Source organism: Protopterus annectens, chromosome 3.part0, assembly GCF_019279795.1.
Source record: "Protopterus annectens isolate FY-2018-M chromosome 3.part0, PAN1.0, whole genome shotgun sequence".
NCBI lineage: Eukaryota > Metazoa > Chordata > Ceratodontiformes > Protopteridae > Protopterus > Protopterus annectens.
In genome coordinates, this window is record NC_056731.1 from 1,827,389,793 (window position 1) to 1,827,409,251 (window position 19,459).

Genomic DNA, 19,459 nt, shown 5'->3' on the forward strand with positions numbered 1-19,459 from the left:
AACTTATTCTAGTCTTCCCTCCAGCCTCATTTCTCTTCAGATAGCCCACCTTAATATTCATAGCCAGAATAATAAAACAACTCAACTCCATGCCCTCCTTGACTTATATTCCTTTGATATCCTTTGCCTAACTGAAACCTGGCTAAAGGCAGACACCAAAGACATTGACATAATACCACCAGAATATAATATCATTAGACTTGACCGTAATATCAAAAAGGGTGGAGGGGTAGCAGTACTTTACAAAACTGAACTACTGGTTACCCTACTAGATACCAAGCCTCCCTCACTATGCAATAGTGAAATCTTAATAACCAAATTACAAATGAATACAAATAAATCCATCTATATCATTTGCTGTTACATCCCACCAGGAAATAACATTAACACCCTTGAAAACCTTCTTAGCTGGCTCTCAACCTCCTTCCCTCAGGAAACTATACTACTAGGAGACTTTAATATTGACTGGAATTCTTGTATTTCCCAAATACCCTCTTCACATATAAATCTTTATGGCTTTCATCAACTGATTAACGTCCCTACAAGAATAGACAAAACCAGCTCTAAACAGAGCATCCTGGACTGGATACTAGTTAATTGCAACCCCATGACCTATACCACAGGAACACTACCGGATAATATTAGTGACCATTTAATCACTTTCATCAACAAACTAAAGAGCCCTATAGCCAATAATATACAACTCAGAACTACCAGGAACAAAACAAATTTCAAACAAGCCAACTTCCAACTAGAACTCAAAGCTTGTAATTGGTCTCCTCTAAAATATTTACCTCTTGATGAGGCTGTTTCATACTTCAACAACAAATTCCTCCAAATTCTCAACCTCCATGCCCCCAAAAGACTAATAAAAACCAAAGCTAAGACTGCTCTCTGGTTATCTAAAGAAACCAAACAAAAAATGCTACTTAGAAATAGGACTTGGAACAAATGGAGATCTACCAAAAACCCAGCTGACCACATAATCTTTAAACAACTTAGAAACGAAACAAAGAAACTAATATTCCAAGATAAAAAAAATTACTATTGGGAATTCCAATGCTCTCAACGTCAAAATCCTCAAAAATTCTGGGCGGGTATCAACAAACTTCTTCACCCTGGCCATTCCAAAACACCAACACCCTCTAACCTCACTCAAACTACACCCAAACAAATTGCTGACACTTTCAACTCATTTTTCTTAGACACTGTCACTACCCTGGCATCAACTTTATCTCCAAAATCCACTCAAGTACCTCACTTCCTTAATGATAAACCCCCCTCTTTCAAATTACAACCTGTCTCGACAGACCTCATCTATACCTTACTTACCAAACTTAAACCATGCACCCCCTCAGCTGACCTCATCCCAGCTGAGTACCTACAAATAGGTGCCAAAGCACTAGCCTTTCCTGTCTCCATTTTAATAAACCGAACTATAACTGAAGAAGCTATTCCTACCCTCTGGAAGGTCTCTCACATCATTCCACTTCATAAGGGTGGTAACTCGAACGAGCTCTCTAACTTCTGCCCCATAGCTCTTCTCTCTCCACTAGCTAAAATCATGGAAAAATGTGTTCATAGGCAATTACTTGATCATCTCCTCCAAAACAATCTTCTAGCAGACTGCCAACATGGCTTTAGACCTCATCACAGTACCACCACTGCTCTATTGTCATTCACTGACAATATTAATAAAAATCGGAACAACAACTTACTTTCCTCAGCTCTATTTTTAGACCTCTCAAAGACCTTTGATATGGTTAACCATCCTCTCTTACTAAACATCCTGCAATCATTTAATTTAGACTCTCAGACTATCCAGTGGTTTTATTCCTACTTGGATAATAGACAACAAGCAGTACTTTGGGAAAATCACTTATCTTCTCTTCTTCCAATCAAAATAGGAGTACCACAAGGCTCAATACTTGGGCCTCTCCTTTTTTCCATCTTTATCAACAACCTACATCAGTCCATTCCATACTCCATCTGTATTCAATATGCCGATGACTCTACACTGATATGTTCAGCTTCCTCCCCAACTGAGCTTCAAGTTACTACACAAAAAGTCTTCACAGCAGCCGAAAACTGGTTTCACCAATATTGCCTCTTACTGAACCCCAAAAAGACTAAATTATTACTTTTACACCTACACAAAAATCATCTTCTTTTACATTTAACATAACTTCTAATAATGGCACTGTAATATCCCCAGAACCCACTACCAAACTCTTTGGGGTCACAATTGACCACAATCTTAACTTTGATTCCCATATTAACTTAACCATCAAGTCAGTCAATAGAAAACTTGGATCACTCTATAGGCTTAAACCCTACCTCACAATCTTAGCCAGAAGCACTATAGCACAAACACACCTACTCTCCACTCTTCTGTATGCCTCACCTATCTTTTCAAACTTATCTAAAGCTAATTACAATAAACTAGCAACAGCATACAATAATATAGCCAGATTTGCAACAGGAACCCCCTTTCATACCTATCATTGCTCTAATCTTAAACAACTAGGCTGGCTCGAACTTCATAATCAGATTCTACTTAAGCAATTAACCATCACCCACAAAATCTTCTATCGGCCTTTAAATACTACTATACTTAGCTCTCTTATTACACCTTATAAAAACATCTCTTCCTTACGCTCTGCCACCAAGCTTCTAGCAGACTCCTTCAAATCCAACAACAAAGCTGGGAATAGTCTATTTGCCAACTGTATTGCACCTGTCTGGAACAAACTTCCTAGGGAAATTACTGCAATGACCTCATTAAATACTTTCAAGAAGCATCTTATAATCTGGCTAAATTCCCAATGGCTCTGCCCTTGTACTAACCCCGATTAAACTTTTTTTCTCCTTTTCCATCTTCCACACTGTCTAATCTTAACCAACTTTCTTTAGCTCTGTTGTTTTTCCAATTTTACTAATAATGAGAGAAGGAGAAAAAAAATTATATATATATATTTTTTTTACATATATATTTCTTTTTTCCTAACAATGTAATTACTTGTACATTTTATTCTTTTGTATAACAAGCATAATATCGGTTGTCCTTTTGTGGAGCTTTTCTCCCCGGGCCTCTACTGAAAATGGACATGTATCCAGCTAGACTAGCCCGGTCAACAAATGTAAAATAAAATAAAAATAAAATAATTGTCATATTAGTATTAGTACGTGATCAAGTTAGTTAAATACGTTTTTTTTACTTGCATCTCCTACTAATGATTTTTTTATTTTACATCTACTTCAAACTTAGGAGTGCTTAAAGAGTTTCTCTTACATTATGATATACCCCTTGAATCTCAAGGTGTGTAATGAAAAACTGTAACAATGAAGTTGAACTGGGAATGTGCAAATCCTCAATGGATTAAGTGAGAGAGTTTTTTTTTTTTAATTGAGCCAGACAGCTGTATGAAGGCACTTAGCAATAATGGAGTTTGCACTTCCCCCTCTGTTTCATGAACATGGAGTTATATTTATATGTCTGGAGGGTGTTCTCCTACATGGGGAGAGTTGCTTAAGCCATGCAAAAAATATACTTTGAGATACAATGGTGATGGTTTTTGGCAAGTCCATTTTGCAGTATTTACACTTGGTAAAATTTCCTTTGGTGAGTTGGCATGAATACTTTTATTATTATTTATGTTAATGGTGCACAATAAAGAGTTAGATTTGTTTTTATTATTAATGATCCTTATTCCAACAATATGTTAATAATAATGTCCCTCAGGGGCAAATTTTGGGATAACAGTATTTTGACCACTGGTGTAAGATCTACTGGGTGTAGGAATTCTAGACATCAAATGCATAAATGTCTTTTAATAAGAAACTTAAGTCCAAGAGTCAGCATTGGTATTTATTTGCTATGAGGCAGGGAAAGAACAGAGTTCATTAGCAGGGAGGTACTATCATAAAATATAGCTAGATTCCCTTATCCAATCCACATAGAGTACATCTTTCAGAAAATCAAGAAGGAAAGACTTCATACAGTAGTATTGCAAGAAACAAAATAAAACGCCAAGGTTATAGCAATGCTGAATTGCAGAAAGTATCAACCGGTTTGTCCTGACCATAAGGCAGTAGGAGGGAAACATGAGTTGCATTGTTATTCAAAAATGACTTAATGATTACAGCAAAACAGGGGATGATTTGTGGTATGAAAAGATCACATCAATAATAAAACATGGCTGGTAGCGAATATCCATGACCTCAACAAAGATGTTACAAATTTCTTTACAGGCTTTCATAATGAGGAAGACTTTTATATACTCACCTTTTAGAAGACATAGGCCTAACTATAAGGGTGTTTTTTTTGCTTAATAGCCATTTTGTATAACCACTTTTGATACTATCCTCGGATGTCTTATATTCTTATGTACATTATTTGCTATATAACTAATGTGGAGCTTATGTACATTATTTGCTATATAACTAATGTGGAGCTTTTCTCCCCGGGCATCTACTGAAAATGGACATATATCCAGTTAGACTAGCCTGGTCAACAAATGTAAAATAAAAAAAAATAAAAAAAATTTAGCATCTCTATCAAAAGCTTTATGAGCCTCAGTAATTAGAGCATATATGTTCAGGTTATAATTATTAGCCTGCGATATTAGAGTATTAAGAGTTAATGTATTATCACTTGTTTGTCTGAGTGTTGTGAAACCAGATTGTTCGGGGGAGATAATTTTATCTAGTAGTTTTTTCAGTCTATTTGCATGTATGGATGTTAGTATTTTGGTGTCAATGTTTAATAGTGAGATGGGTCTATAGTTATCTGGGTTCTTTGGGTCAGCTTGATCTTTGAGTATAAAAATAGTTTTAGATGCATTAAAGTGTGGGTCATTAATTTTACTGTTTATTATATAGTTCAGTATGTGGACTAGAATTTGAGCTAATATAGGGGAGAAGGTTCTGTAGAATTCAAGTGTGATACCATCTGGGCCTGGGGCTTTGCGTGATTTCATTTGGTGGATAGTTGTGGTTATTTCACTGATAGAGATAGGTTCAGTTAACTTTTTTTGCTGTTTTGAATCTAGTTATGGGAAATCGAGTTTTTGAAGGAAACTTGTTCTTTCTTCTTTAGAGGCTATTGATGTTTGATCTCCATAGGTCTGTGAATATATTTGCTCGAAAATTTTATTAATATCTTCGGTATTCGTGTAGTGGATATTTTCATAGAATATTTTGGAAATTTGGGAGGGGGGGTTTGGTTTGGGTTATGATTCTGGACAAAGCTCTTGATGGTATTTGGATTTTGTTAGCATAGTTAGCTAGCATTTTGGTTTCATAAAAGGTTAGTTTGCTGTTATGTAATAGGTATAGATCTTTTTGAAGTTTCAGGATTTCAAATTCAGATTGGGTATTATAATTTGTTAATAGGTCATTCTCAAGCTTTTGAATTTTGGCTTCTAAGTCTTGTTCTTCTTTAAACTGAACTTTTTTATAGTAGGATGCTTTTTTAATAAGTATTCCCCTAATTTGGGCTTTAGTTGCCGCCCATTCGATATCCACAGGTATTTGGGAGTTAGGAATGTTGGATAAAGTTGATTTGAGTAAGGTTTGAATATCGTTTATTATTTCCTTTTTAGTTAGAAGGTTGGGGTTCAAAGACCAATTGTATCTTTTTTTCATTGTGTTATTCATTGTGATTCCATTGAGGTTTAAATTCATTTTGGAGTGTTCTGAGAGGTATCTAGTGTGTACGGTCATTTTCGGGGCTAGATTAATAAATGAGTCTGAAATTAGAAAAAAATCTATTCTCAACCACATTTTGTGTCACTGGGAGTAAAATGTGAATCTGTTGGATTTATTTAGACCATCTCCATACTTAAAGGGGTCATATAACTTGTAATCCTGAATAAGTTCTCTTAGTGCTAAGTGGGCCTGCTTATTATGTATTAAATGTGTACTTGTTTTGTCTTTTTCAGGATTTAGATATGAGTTCCAGTCTCCACCTAGAATCATGTAATAAATCTAATTATTGACACTCATAAAGCCTTTGATAGAGTAAATATTGTTTTTCTACTCCAAACATTACCCTATTTCAATATTCCTCAAAAATTTATCCAGATCCTGCAAATTATATACAACAAGCATTATACATCTTTATATATTAACAAAACTTGGTCTAACAGAATTTCAATTAAAAATGGAACCCGCCAAGGATGCTCTCTATCTCCTATACTTTTTAATTTATATCTTGAACCACTCTTCTTAAATATGAAACAAAATCTTTACTATAACCCCCCCAATACTATTTAACAACAAAATCTTCTTCTAAGCCTTTACAGATGATTTGAATATCTATTGTACCATACCAATCTCAGATGTAAATAAAATACTATCGACTATAGAACACTTCTCAAAGATATCAAACTACAAATTAAATCTTAAAAAAACTAACATATTCCCATTAAAACCCCCCAAACCATTCTCGCTCCTACCCCTAATAGAAAAAATAAAAAACAAAAGAGATAATCAACTACTTAGGCATTACTTTCTCAACAAACAATAAAGATTTTTACTTAAATAATTTAAATCAAAAATGGCAAAATATTATTTTAGATCTTAACAGATGGAAAAACCTTAAACTACCTTTCCTGGCAAAAGTCTCAATAGTTAAAATGAATGTATTACCCAGATTACTTTATATATTCATGACTACTCAATTAAACATACCCAATACATTTTTTAGACAAACTCACACTTTGCTTGCAAAATTTATAAGGGAACCAAAAAAACAGAATCTCGTATATCAACCTTATGACCCCAAAAAGTAAAGGTAGTCTAGACCTTCCCAATTTCGAGATGTATTACCTAATTATGAACGCCAATAGAGTACTGCGAATAGCTGAATACAACCCAAAGAACAAAGACTGGTCCCCAATGTGGATAATAATATACCAAAGACACATCAAAAGCTTGGATATCAACCCCAAGGCCTTATCATTTCTAAATACAAATTTAATAAAACAGTGCAAAATATTAGAACCACTGAAACACTCCATTTTATTAACTCAAACACTCTTCAAATATCTAAACTTAACTCAAGCTATGATGATGCTACAACCCTTACACAAAAATCCCAACCTTAAAATGAACAACCAGTCTCTAAACCTGAATCCCTTCTCTAAATTAATTAATATAACCATCCAAGATATATACCCATACATTAACAATTCTACACAAGAAATAAGGAATCATTGGAACCTCCCCAAATCCTATACAGTGATTTTAAGGCAAATTAAAGAATTATGTACCAACTATTTACAAAATTGCAATATGAACAACAATGATATTACAACCTGTAACTCTCTATGGAAAACCATCCTATCAACTAAAAATATATCACTAATACATACAAACTAATTAAAGACATTAAATTCCAAAAAGATCTGCTTGTTTCAGATTATTGGAGAAAGAACAACCCATCCATCAATATCCTTCAACTAAACCAAGCTATCAACTTAACAAATAGATCCATACCTCTTAAGAAATTGGCATTTACCCAACTGATGATCTATAACAACGCATATTTCACACCCTCTATCTTACATAAATTTCACTCTACGAAATCCTCTCTTTGTCCTCATTGTAAAATTCAAACAGCTGATATAATCCATTTATTCTGGAGCTGTAATTGTGTATTTAAACTTTGGAACTCCCTTAAATTCCAATTGCAAAAAATGGGCTATCAAACATCCACACTCACCTGGGAATTTACTCTTCTACATATTCTACCAAATAGTATCTCTAAAACTCAAGCAATTACTATGACCAATATCTTTCTCTTACTGAAACTCTATATAGCAACCAGTTGGCTTAGCCTATATAACACATCCTGGGAGAAGTTCAAATTAATGGTGACTATACATCTTTTAGCCCATAAAATTCTAATCGATAAAGGGAATAAAAACATTAATCACAGGAAATTATGGGAACAAATCTTCAGTATTATTCTGGCCTAGCACATGACAACGTATCAGACTTAAATGCAAATGAGAGATCCCCTACTAAACTATATTCCTAGACCAAGAAATGTTTTCCTTTTTCCTATTCCTCTTTTTTCTAAGGTATATGCACAATCACAACTCCCACTGAATTGTATCAATTTTTCCCTCAAATATTGAAAGCATCTATGTATATAATGTAAATAGTATTGTTTGATTGTTTTATTTCTGTTTGTACTACCTTCAATGTATAACAACTGCTTACTGTGAAGAGGTTTTACCTCTACCTGTGCTACTATGTATGCTATTTTAGATTAATGAAAATAATAAATAAAAATTACTGAAAAAAATTGTTAGTATCATCAAGAGGTATAGTACTAGATTCCAAAACATAAATTATATCCCGTAAAAAAGAATATCTCATTAAGACACAATGACTGCTCAAGAATGGATAGCCATAGCCACAGGCATTGTGAAGAACTACAGTATATCTTTTTTCAAAAATATTAATTCACATGCCAGCAAAATTAACTTAAGTAATTATGGCAATGAATGAGGTTGACAGTGCCATTTAGATAGAAAATAGGTAAAATGCTATCACAGATCATCTCCCCCTTGTTGATACTCTTAATATAGTTGCAGAACTCCAGAAAATGCACTACAAATGGGCTTTCTATAATAAAAAGATAAGGGCACTAAAGTTAAACTCAATTATATCATTAATAAAAAAATAACAGTAAACAGTCTAAAAAAAGAAAAGGTGAGAGTAATGTGGAATGTGGTTAAGGCCACTCTGAATGTTATACTTAATGTGGACAAATGAAGAAGCAAAATAAAAAAATAATTGTTGTAGAGAAAAAGCAGAAGCTTTGGTTCAAGTACAGAAGCAAAGAGAAAAAGACAAAATCTGTTTTTAGGCAGATATCATCAAAATGAAAATCAAAGCAGAAATTGAATGTCTGGTAATATCATAGACTGAAACATTTTTAAGGAGATAACTGATGGTTCCTTTGTAAAAAACAGGTCTTAAATGCATTGTCTGGATGTTCAAGGAAAAAAACCAAAGGAGTAATATCTCAGAAATCCAGGAGACAAAAGTGATACAATTAGAGACATAGAATTAAAAAGGAAATTAGGGAGTTTTATTCCATATGGTATTCATTAACTTCCAGACAAATGCAGGGAAACTGAATAATTACAGTATTAGAGATCAAAAGGCTAAAGGAACAAAAAAGTAATTTGGAAGAAAATGATATAAACTTGGAAGAAATTACTCAGTTGATTATTGAATATATCTTACAAGGCAATAGGTTCAGATGGCTTAACTGCAGAATTGCACAACATGGAAAGAGACAAACTAGATTAAATTATATTGCACTATTTCTACAGGATACAAAAGCATAAACAGCTGTCAATTTCTATCACAAAACCAAAAATTATAGTCACACCAGAAGGGAAGGGAGATCCATTGTGTATGGGTAACTTTAGACTGAACACCTTGTTTACCATAAAGTCAGGAAAATGGCAGTAGTTAAACATCTGTGCTATCCAAGTCCTGGGACTCTATATCAATCCAGTCCATCAGAATTTCAACTTTTGTCTAAAGGCTCAAGCCACAACCATTGGAAGTTAGGGTACACAACTCAAAAGAGCTCTTTTTGAGTGAATGCATTAATCAAATTCTGCAGTGTATAGTAGCTCTTAAATCATCTGCTAATCAAAACAAGTTAGACATCCAATTTTGGGCTGCCAAGACCAGTTTCTTGGAGACAGCAGTCTCCACAAACTTCTTGCAGATCCAAGACATCCAGACAGCTCTCAGTGACCAGCAAATTCCAATCCATTAGCTACAAACAAGATGGATGAGCTGGAAAACTGCCAATGGAGATATGATCTCCAACTTCTGGGTTTGCCAGAAAGAAGTGAGGTTGACGGATTATGCCAACCGTCTTCAAAATGTTCTTAAAGAATCTCGAACATTACTAGGAGATGTGATAATTTAGAGAGCAAGAAGATCAACCAAACGTCTTCCACAGGCCAAACTTTCACCTAGAGATATGATTTTAAATTATTTCATTTCAGGAATATGATGGCTATTCTTAGTGTTATTAAAAAAAAAAGACAGAAGTTTGCCATAGCTGTCAAATCTGATACCTTATCAGGATTATTCAAAAGATTGGACACAGAAACATAGATGCTTTATTCATATAATAAAACTATTATCGCAATAATATACCCACATTGTTCAAGTTCCCAGCCATGTTTAACAATAGGAATATTGATACCCCAGAAGCTGTTATCCTTCCTTTAGTTTTGTTTACAAAATGTTGTTTTACAGAACATTGTTCCTTAAGAAACCAGTTGCTATGAGACAGAATGGAAACAAACTTGATGTGCTTCCCAAGTAACAAGCAGTACGAAGAATGAAAGTCTCAGCTATACTTGGGAAGTTTGTAGGGATACAAATCAGTCAGCAATACCTGAATGGTTTACATCTATTTCCTGTTTATTAAAACTGAAGGCTTTAGAGAGGTAGTTGTATTTAAACATTATTTAAATCTCATTTAAGAAGTATTTTAAGCTTTTTTTTTTATCTGTCTTATCTGGTCTTTAAAATGTGTTTTGTCACTTTAATTTTTTTTTCTTTGCCTAAAGCTTGGCAAACAGGTGATTATGTGGTCACTGTCATGTGACTTTTTAATCATGTGATTTTTTTTTTTTTTTACCATTTTACCTGCTGCTATTTAAAATTGAGTTTAAACAATGTGGTTTTATCTCATGAAGTTTATATTTAATAAACGAAAGTGCTAATCCATCATTTTTGAACTATTTTGAATTTTACTGCATATTCACTGGCTGTTGTACCTGTCGGAGTCTCTCTGGCCTGCTGGTTTCTTATTTTTATTAATACCTGAATGTGGCAGATGACCTCTCCCCAGAGAGAAGGAGCCTGAGTGGATTACTTCACAAAGATGTTCAAGACAACTGTTTAGCATTCTTACTAGTAAAACATGTACTCGCAGTCACATGAGTGTAGCTTTTGCAGAAGCTCTAAACTATACATCAATGGAGAAAGTCAGGTGATTTATTGGGAAAAAGAAAAAAAAAATCAAAGGATCACCCACAGCAGCTGTGAGGTTTCTATTACACTCTTTGAATACTCTGCAAATGAGTCCCAGCACTCATGGTTTACAATTTCTTGGTAAAGTACAACAGTGAATATGTAACAGGCAAAATGAAAGTTGCACCTCGGCTTGCAAAGTTTGCAGGGTTCAATACTCTTCTGGGTCAAATCATTCATCAATTCTTTTTTTTTTTGTTTTCTCAAATAGAATTTTATTGATTTTACAATACATGAATATCACACATTAATGCACTTTAAAAATGATCAGTGATACAGAAGAGAACATAAAACTACTAACTGTATACAATATATACAATAGAGCTGCTTAAGACTAATATGACATCTATCAGTAAACATAATGCAAAAATCTAGACGCAAAGGGACGATTACATTAACTGAACACAATGCATTGCCCTTGTTTGAGATTTATAAGGGGGGTAAAGGAGAAGACATAATACTTATCTTGAGCCACCGTACCACCAGGGTAGGGAGAAATGGGGAAGAGAGAAGGATTTAAACACACCTATGGTAAAAGAATATATATAATAGCGATGAACTACTTAAGTTTATATATACTTAATTGTCAGCCAAGAGCTCAAATATAGTATTCCAAAATGTCAAGGAATAAGCATGCTTTCGAGAGTTTGTTATTAGAAGTTTTTGTGATATAATGTATTTAATAGCCAAACATCTAAACCCTCTCCAGGACATCTTAGTGCAATCCAGCCAATGTTTGGCAATGTAGAATTTGACTAATAAAAAGAGTGTAATTAAGATATGCAATCTTAGTTTTGACATTTTAAAGTTAGTAACATGTAACAATGCCATCTCCCACAAGAGGGTTGATTTGTGGTATCCCATCTTGTCAAGTTTCACTTTGAGGGAGCACCATATACTGTGAGAGTATCTGCAAAACCATATTAAATTTAGTATATCAGCCTGAGGGTAGGAGCAGCAGGGGCATGCAGTAGATACACTCAGATTAAATTTCTTTACATGGACTGGAGTAAAGTATAAGCTATTGGTAATCATAAATTGTGTATAACTAAGCTTCTTAAATGGGGAAACATTAGCATGGATTTAATACCTGCTAGCTTTTGATCTAATAATATATTCAACCCTTGTTGGTTCCAGTAGTCTGCATAGACCATTTTATCCTGGAACTGGACTGTGCTAATAAGTTTATAGTAGAGGGACAACATACTTTTCTTACTAGCTAATGTTTGTAGCAGGTTGGCAACCTGATTAAAGTCAAATTCATTAATGGTGTGACCTTGAAGTAGAGATGCAGTGATTTCCCTTATTTGCCTTAGAATTGTGCTTTATTTTTTTGATAGGTTAAGGATACTATGTAGTTCTGTTAGTGATAAACTTCTATGTTTATGAATATCCCATAGTGTATATTCTTTTATTAGAGGGTAGTCAATCAGATTGACCATTTTACAGTTCAACTTGATATTATCATTGAGGTGAATGGGTTGAAATAGAGGTAGCGCTTTTTCCAATTTCAGGGAATTAAAAATGTCTTGGAAAGACCTGATTTTAATCTTCAGGACATGATGCAATTTCAGATTTTTGAGAGATAGTGAGCTTAAGAAGAGGAGAGCTTTGGGGTTGAAATTATTGCTCAGGGCATGATTATGCCATATTTTTATCCAAAGTGGAGTCCATATTGCGTGGTTTGGGCAGTAATTGACAATAGTAATTAATCTACTAGCATGCATGATTCTGTAATAGAATAGGAGGTCAGGCATGCCTAGGCCTCCTTTAGCTTTTGGATAGGTAAGTCTTTGGTATGACACTTATCAATTTTGGGTGCCATATGAACTTCGCAAAGGCTTTGTGAATTTTAGTGAGAAATGCATTGGGAATGGAGAAGAGAGATGAATGAAAGTGTTAGAGAAGCTTTGGGAGGATGTTCATTTTAATGATAGCTGTTTTAGATAGCACAGGAAGCTTCATCTATTGCCATCTAGATAGGTGTTGTGAAAGAGCCGCCCATAATTTAGACTGCAATGTGGAGGAGGATGAGTGGTCATAGTAGATCTCTAAATATTTGAAGGAGTATGCTATGTGGAAGGGTGAGCTTGGAAAGAGATTTTCCCTATGACGTGAAGGGTTGATTGGGAAAATAAAGGATTTATTTTGATTAATTTTAAAGTCTGAGATAGTTGCAAAGGTATTCAAGGTAGTTACTAATTTCTTGGTGACCGATATCGGATGCTCAAAATATAGATTCAGGTCATCAGCAAATGCGGTCAAGCTGATCCTGGTATGTAATATTCTGGGGATTGAATGGTGTGTATTTTGTAATAAGGATAGGAAGAAGGGTTCTAAATATAAGTTGAACAGAAGAGGGGAGAGAGGGCATCCTTGTCTGGTGCCATTTGAAATTTTTATCAGTTATGAGTATTGTTTATTGATATATAGGTGTGTATAAGAGCTATTGTATAAGATTTTAATAATATTAATGAACTCAGGGGATATGTCAAAGTAGGAATGTACTGTAAATAGAAAATTCCAGTTGACCCTGTCAAATGCCTTACACGCATCTAGTATCATCGCATATCTCGGATTTTTATCCTTTTTGTTAAGGTTAATTATGGTTTCCATAGGTAAAGTATTGTCCCAGGTATGTCTGTTGGACATGAAACCTGCTTGTTCCTTTGAAATTAGGGAAGGAATTACTTTTTTAAGCCTTTCAGCTAAGATCGATGATAGAATTTTAATGTCAATGTTCATTAAGGAAACTGGCCTGTAGTTGCTAAGGTTGGATTTATCCAGGCTATTTTTAGGGATTAGTATGGTCTTTGAGTGGTTAATGTAGAGGTCTGATATACCGTTGGAGGATATACAATTAAAAACCTTGAGTAGAATGGGAGCTAACTTAAATTTAAAGGTTTTATAGAAATCTGGAGAGTAACCATCCGGGCCTGGAGCTTTGCCTATTCTAAGGTTGCCAATGGCATTTAAAACTTCCTGATCGGTCAGTGGGGTAGATAGGATTACTTTCTAGTCTTTATTTAGCTTTGGGAATGTGATGTTGTTGAGATCGTCTTTTATCTCTGTGATTGGGGTTTGTTGGGAATGTGATGTTGTTGAGATAGTCTTTTATCTCTGTGATTGGGGTTTGATGATTGTTACTAGCATATATATCTGAGTATACTTGGTGAAATAGCTGAATAATTTGAGTGTCTGATTTATAAAGTGTATCTTGATGATGAATAAGGGCTATTCTGGGTGAGTTATGTTTATTTTCAATTATCCTAGCCGGTGCTTTGGAAAGGGTTTGTAAACATTTTGAGTATTTTAATATAAGCCTTAGCTCTTGCGGGGAGTTCAGTTCCCTTTGCTTCTCTAACATAACATTTTCTAATGCTGAGGTGTAGTTCACTTGAAGCTTCTCATCTATTGTTCTGATCTCAGATATTAGGCGGTTCTCTTTTTCATTCCACTTTTTTTTAAGGTATGTTGATTTTTGAATAAATATTCCTCTGAGTAGTAATTTGCATGCCGCCCATTGGACGTCATAAGGAATACCTGTGTCACAGGGGTCAGCATTAAAATCCATCAGAGCATTAGTTATCCCCTCAGTAACTGCTGAGTTGTGTAGGAGATTGTTGTTAAGAGACCAGTTAAAACCTTTATTTAGTAAGGATGCGTTATGTGCAAAGTTTATGATTAAAGCAATCTTTGAATGGTCCGAGAAAAATCTGGGTTCAGTTAGATAGTTTATTTGCCAATTTGTTAGTATGTCTGATATTAGAAGGAAGTCTATGTGTGACCAGGAATTATGACATCTAGAGAAATACATATAGTTATTATTGTTCCTAGTGTCCTTGCCAAAAGAAATAGGGTCAACAAGTCAAAATCAGAGATTAAATCCTTTAAGGCAAGACAGGCTTGTGTGTTATATGATTTAGATTTGCTCGAACGGTCAAGATTAGGGTCAATAACAGCATTCCAACCCCCCCCCCCGGAATAAAAAAATAGGAAGTTAAGTAAGATGTTATAGATTTTCTAAATGAATTCCTGTTGTCCTGAGCATAGACCATATAAGTTTAGGAACAATATTGGTTTATTAAGCAGTGGGGATACGCACGTGAAATAACACCATCTACCCTTCTGATCTGAACCCTTGTCTAGGATGGAAGGATTGAATTAATTTTCAATTGCTACTCCTTTGGAGTTACAGCTATTTCCTGCTGAAATAATATCTTTTATCCATGTTTTGTTCTTTTCCCTTATTCACTCTATAGCTAGCATATGTGATTCCTGAATAAAACAGATATCTGCTTCTGCGTTTACTAACATGTGCATTAGAAGATTCCTTTTATTTCTGTCCTGAAGTCGTCTAACATTCCAGGAGATTATCTGTCATATCTTATCCATGCTTACAGGGACCTTTGGTTAAATTAAGTTGTTTATGAGACGACAAATGAACAGGGATCTATTATGTGGCTCAAGATTAGATTGTAAGTTAGGTATGTGTGTAACAGTTAGAAAAGAAACAGCACTAAACTCTCTGAAATCTACCCTTGTGCCCATCCACTTACCCCCAATATTTAAGAGAGAGAAAAAGAAACAATAGATAAGTAAATGTGTCTTTATAACAATTAGGTAGTTAAGAACCATAAAATAACTAGATTTACAAATTATGTACAAGATTAATTCAATTCCAAACATTGTCATTCCGAGCCCTTCTTAGCAAGCCAGGTAGGTCTTAGCTAAGGGTACTGCCAGTAGTGGAAGATAATCTGTTACCTAAGCATCAAGTCAGCTAAAATTGCAGAGGAGATTATACCACTCAGGAAATAGTTGGGATCACAAAACTCACTATAGTGTAGAGATAGAAGGCGTATGTGAGGGATATTTAAGATCTATACTATGTAACTCAAACAATAACACAGTAAGCAGTAAACTGAACCTGTCATAACATATACAACGGCTAGAGTCTGTTGTGTTGATTATGTACTTACAGTTAAAGTTAGATATTTATTTATATATAAACTGGGATATGCCCTTCTTACTTGGGTCCAATAATGACTTTTGTTACCACTTTTTAAGTTTGTAGACGCATTGCAGGTGGAACAGTTCTTACTTATCCCACTATACCAGTTCATTGCACCCTGACTGGCCAACATTAAGTCATTAAAAAGATACATTTGCTCTCTGGAGGGTCAGGGTAACAGTATCTTGTCTCTTAATCACTTTAACTGGATAGGGAACTACAGTCAAGTGAGTTAAAGTGGGGAGAGACACTGGCGATGATCGTTTAACAAGGCATGCCACAGCGCTGAAGTTACCTGATAACTAGGATAGTAGTTTCTTGAATATGCTTCAGGAAAACAGTTATTGCAGAGCGCGACTATTAGTGGAGGAATAACATGGAGTACATTCAGTTAAGAAAGGATACGTTTCATGCACTCACGCGTAGTCCAGTCCAGAAGAGTAGACCTCACCTTAATAAAATTCAAAGCGTTGCTGAGAATGCTATAATTCCTTTTTTCTTAATTGCTTCTCTCAGCAGCCCAAGGGGGATGCTGATTAGGAAACTAAGCAGGAGATTGCAAGGGGGACAGCGTTGGTTAAGGATGATCGAGCTGGATCCACAGGAAATTCTTGTTTTTTTTTTCCTTTATGTGGTGGTGTACTTGCTTAATAGGAATGTTCGCTGTCACCGCTTAGACATCCCCCTGACAACAGCTCGTTGTAATAATCATTCTTGGCCGCTGAAGGTAATAGTGGTTAGTGGCTTTGATTTAATTTAATTTTATTAACCAGAGGTGAAGTGAAGAGGTTAAGGTCGGAGATTTGGGACCAGAAAATTCAAAAGCTGATTCTGGTGAGAGATTTTAAGGTAATCAGCATATTTATGCATTGGGAGATGTTCCAAAAAAATTTTAGAAAAATGGGGCTAGCTTCCTTGGATGAATCCATTATGCGTTTTTTATCTTTTGTTCTTCGTGTATTTTGGATATTTTTTGTCTTTTGGAGATAACATCTTTCCCTGGTGATGCTATAGCTGATAGTTAGTTTTATGAGGTTTGTGTGTCCATGTCTTCTATTTCTTTAGGCATTTTTTTTTCTTCACCACAGTTTTGTTTGATTATTCCCCTCGTGGTTGCTGTCTGTTGCTGAGGTGCTGAAGCCTTCAGACCTCTATTATACACATGGAGGCTCGTTCTGATAGCTGGTAGATAGAAACAATGAATTTTTCTTTCAGATTTAGAAAATGTGAGGACAAATAAGATGCAGACAGGAGCAGTTCAGGTTCTTTCCTTCTATGGGAGCTTTGTGAATCCCGGAATGCTGGCAAATGCAATCTGTTCCATGGTTTTGATAAGAGCTATGTGGAGAGGGTGCTACTCAAATGACCACCATCTTGGAAAAAAAATCGGCCAAATCATTCATCAATTCTATAAAATAACTATTTAGCATCCTTACCAGTAACAAATATAAGCTCCTGTACTCTCAATCACATGTGAGTAGCTTTTGCAGAAGCTCTAAACTATACATTGTTGGAGAAAGCCAGGAGTTTTAGTGGGAGAAAGAAAAAAAAGGATCATCTATAGCAGATGTGTGGTTTCTTTTACACTGTTTGAATACTGTGCGAATAACTCCCAGCATGTATGGTTTACAAGTTCTTAGTAAAGCACAGCAGAGAGTGTGCAGTGTTTTACACTATTTCTTCAGGGAAATAATAGCTCTGTGTTTCACTTTTTCGTAAAGATTATTCATATAGGATTCTCTGCTTCTTAACTTCAGACCTTATTATGGTCTAGGTGCTGGATAGAATGCCCCTCACATCATAATAACACATAGAGGCCTAATGTGTTACACAGGCAGGAACAGCTGGACTGGGGACAAAGGGTATGTAGTGCCTCTTTAAACCTAGTGTCCCAGGATGTACCTTTATCTCCCCTAAGAACAAGGCTGGTAGCAGGTTGGACTACTACTGGACCTCCTCTATTTTTCTGGAAAAGATTACAGGCCTAACATAACTTCCTTGTCTAGCTTTAGATCATAAAAAGTATGTCATCACTCAGAATGCCAGAATAAAAGCAAATTCCAAGAATGCATATGAATTACATCCCTTAAGTAATAGCAATCCCTAGTCAACCTTTCCATATGTCAATAAATGCAATCCTTTATGAGGCTTAACCACCAGGTTAAGTCAATATCAGGGCATGGTATCAGATTTTAATTCTGAAACTTACTAATGCAAGCTATGGAACACCTAGACAAAATGATAGGATTACATATAATGCTTAAATATGTGTACATCACAGTAATCTCTTTTATCTGAAGTAAGGTGATCTGAAACTTAGTATATAATAAGTAACAGGGGTACTGGGGTGCAGCCCTCCACACTGAGTGATACAAGGAAGCTCGCTTCCTGGAAACCTGAAAAAAAAACTTTAAATGAGGACAGCAATTTTCAACATTCACCAATCTCCTGTATTTTCTTAGTTTTGCTATTGTTTAAATAATTCCATGAGTTGCAATTCATGAGTCATAGAATTATAATAGGGTACATCAATATTCATGTGGTAAGGCAACTTGCAAACTTAACCTCGAGGACATTGGGGAAGCTGCTAACGTAAGTGTTTATGTAAAGCTGGATCAAGATATAAAGCAGAGTTAGGAAATAAATAGCAAATTCTCACCACCTTCTCTGCAGAAAGCCAACATTTAAAGATCCTTCCTACTTACAGAAATACAGGATAACCAAACTTCATCAAGAAAGCAAGCAGATGACAGCCTTGCAGGCTTGGACCATGAATGATAAGTTTTGGAATCTGTTTTCTTTTAGACATTAGGATAGAAAGACAAAAGCTAACATATTAGCTATTTCCATAAATGCACAGCTGATATTAATAATGGATTCTTTAAGTTAAAAAAAATATATACAGCATTAGTGAAGCAAAACTATACCCTAATAACATCACAAATTCATGCAAGAATTCTCCCTCTTCAGCTTTTTGCAGGAAGGCATCAAACTTTTATATGAACTCTTCTTTCCTTTAGAGGTGCACATGATCATTTTCTCTCTCTCTCATTAATGGCAAATACTCAGGGCCGGATTGTCTTATGATAGACTTATACCATGTTCTCCAAAAATCCCTAACCTCTTCTTAGTGTTGTTTTATTAGAATGTTGACAAAAAGCACAATAGCCACGTTCAGTGAATCAAAAATAATAGTACTCCTTAAACATTGTTAGTGTTCACTAAAAACGGAAGGTTATCAGTCCATATTCCTAATCAATGTGGAAGCAGCAATCTATGCCAAACATCTAGCAAACAGAAAACAGCCTTTCCTCATGCACCCATTTCATGTGTGTCAAACCAGATTTATTAAACAGCGAT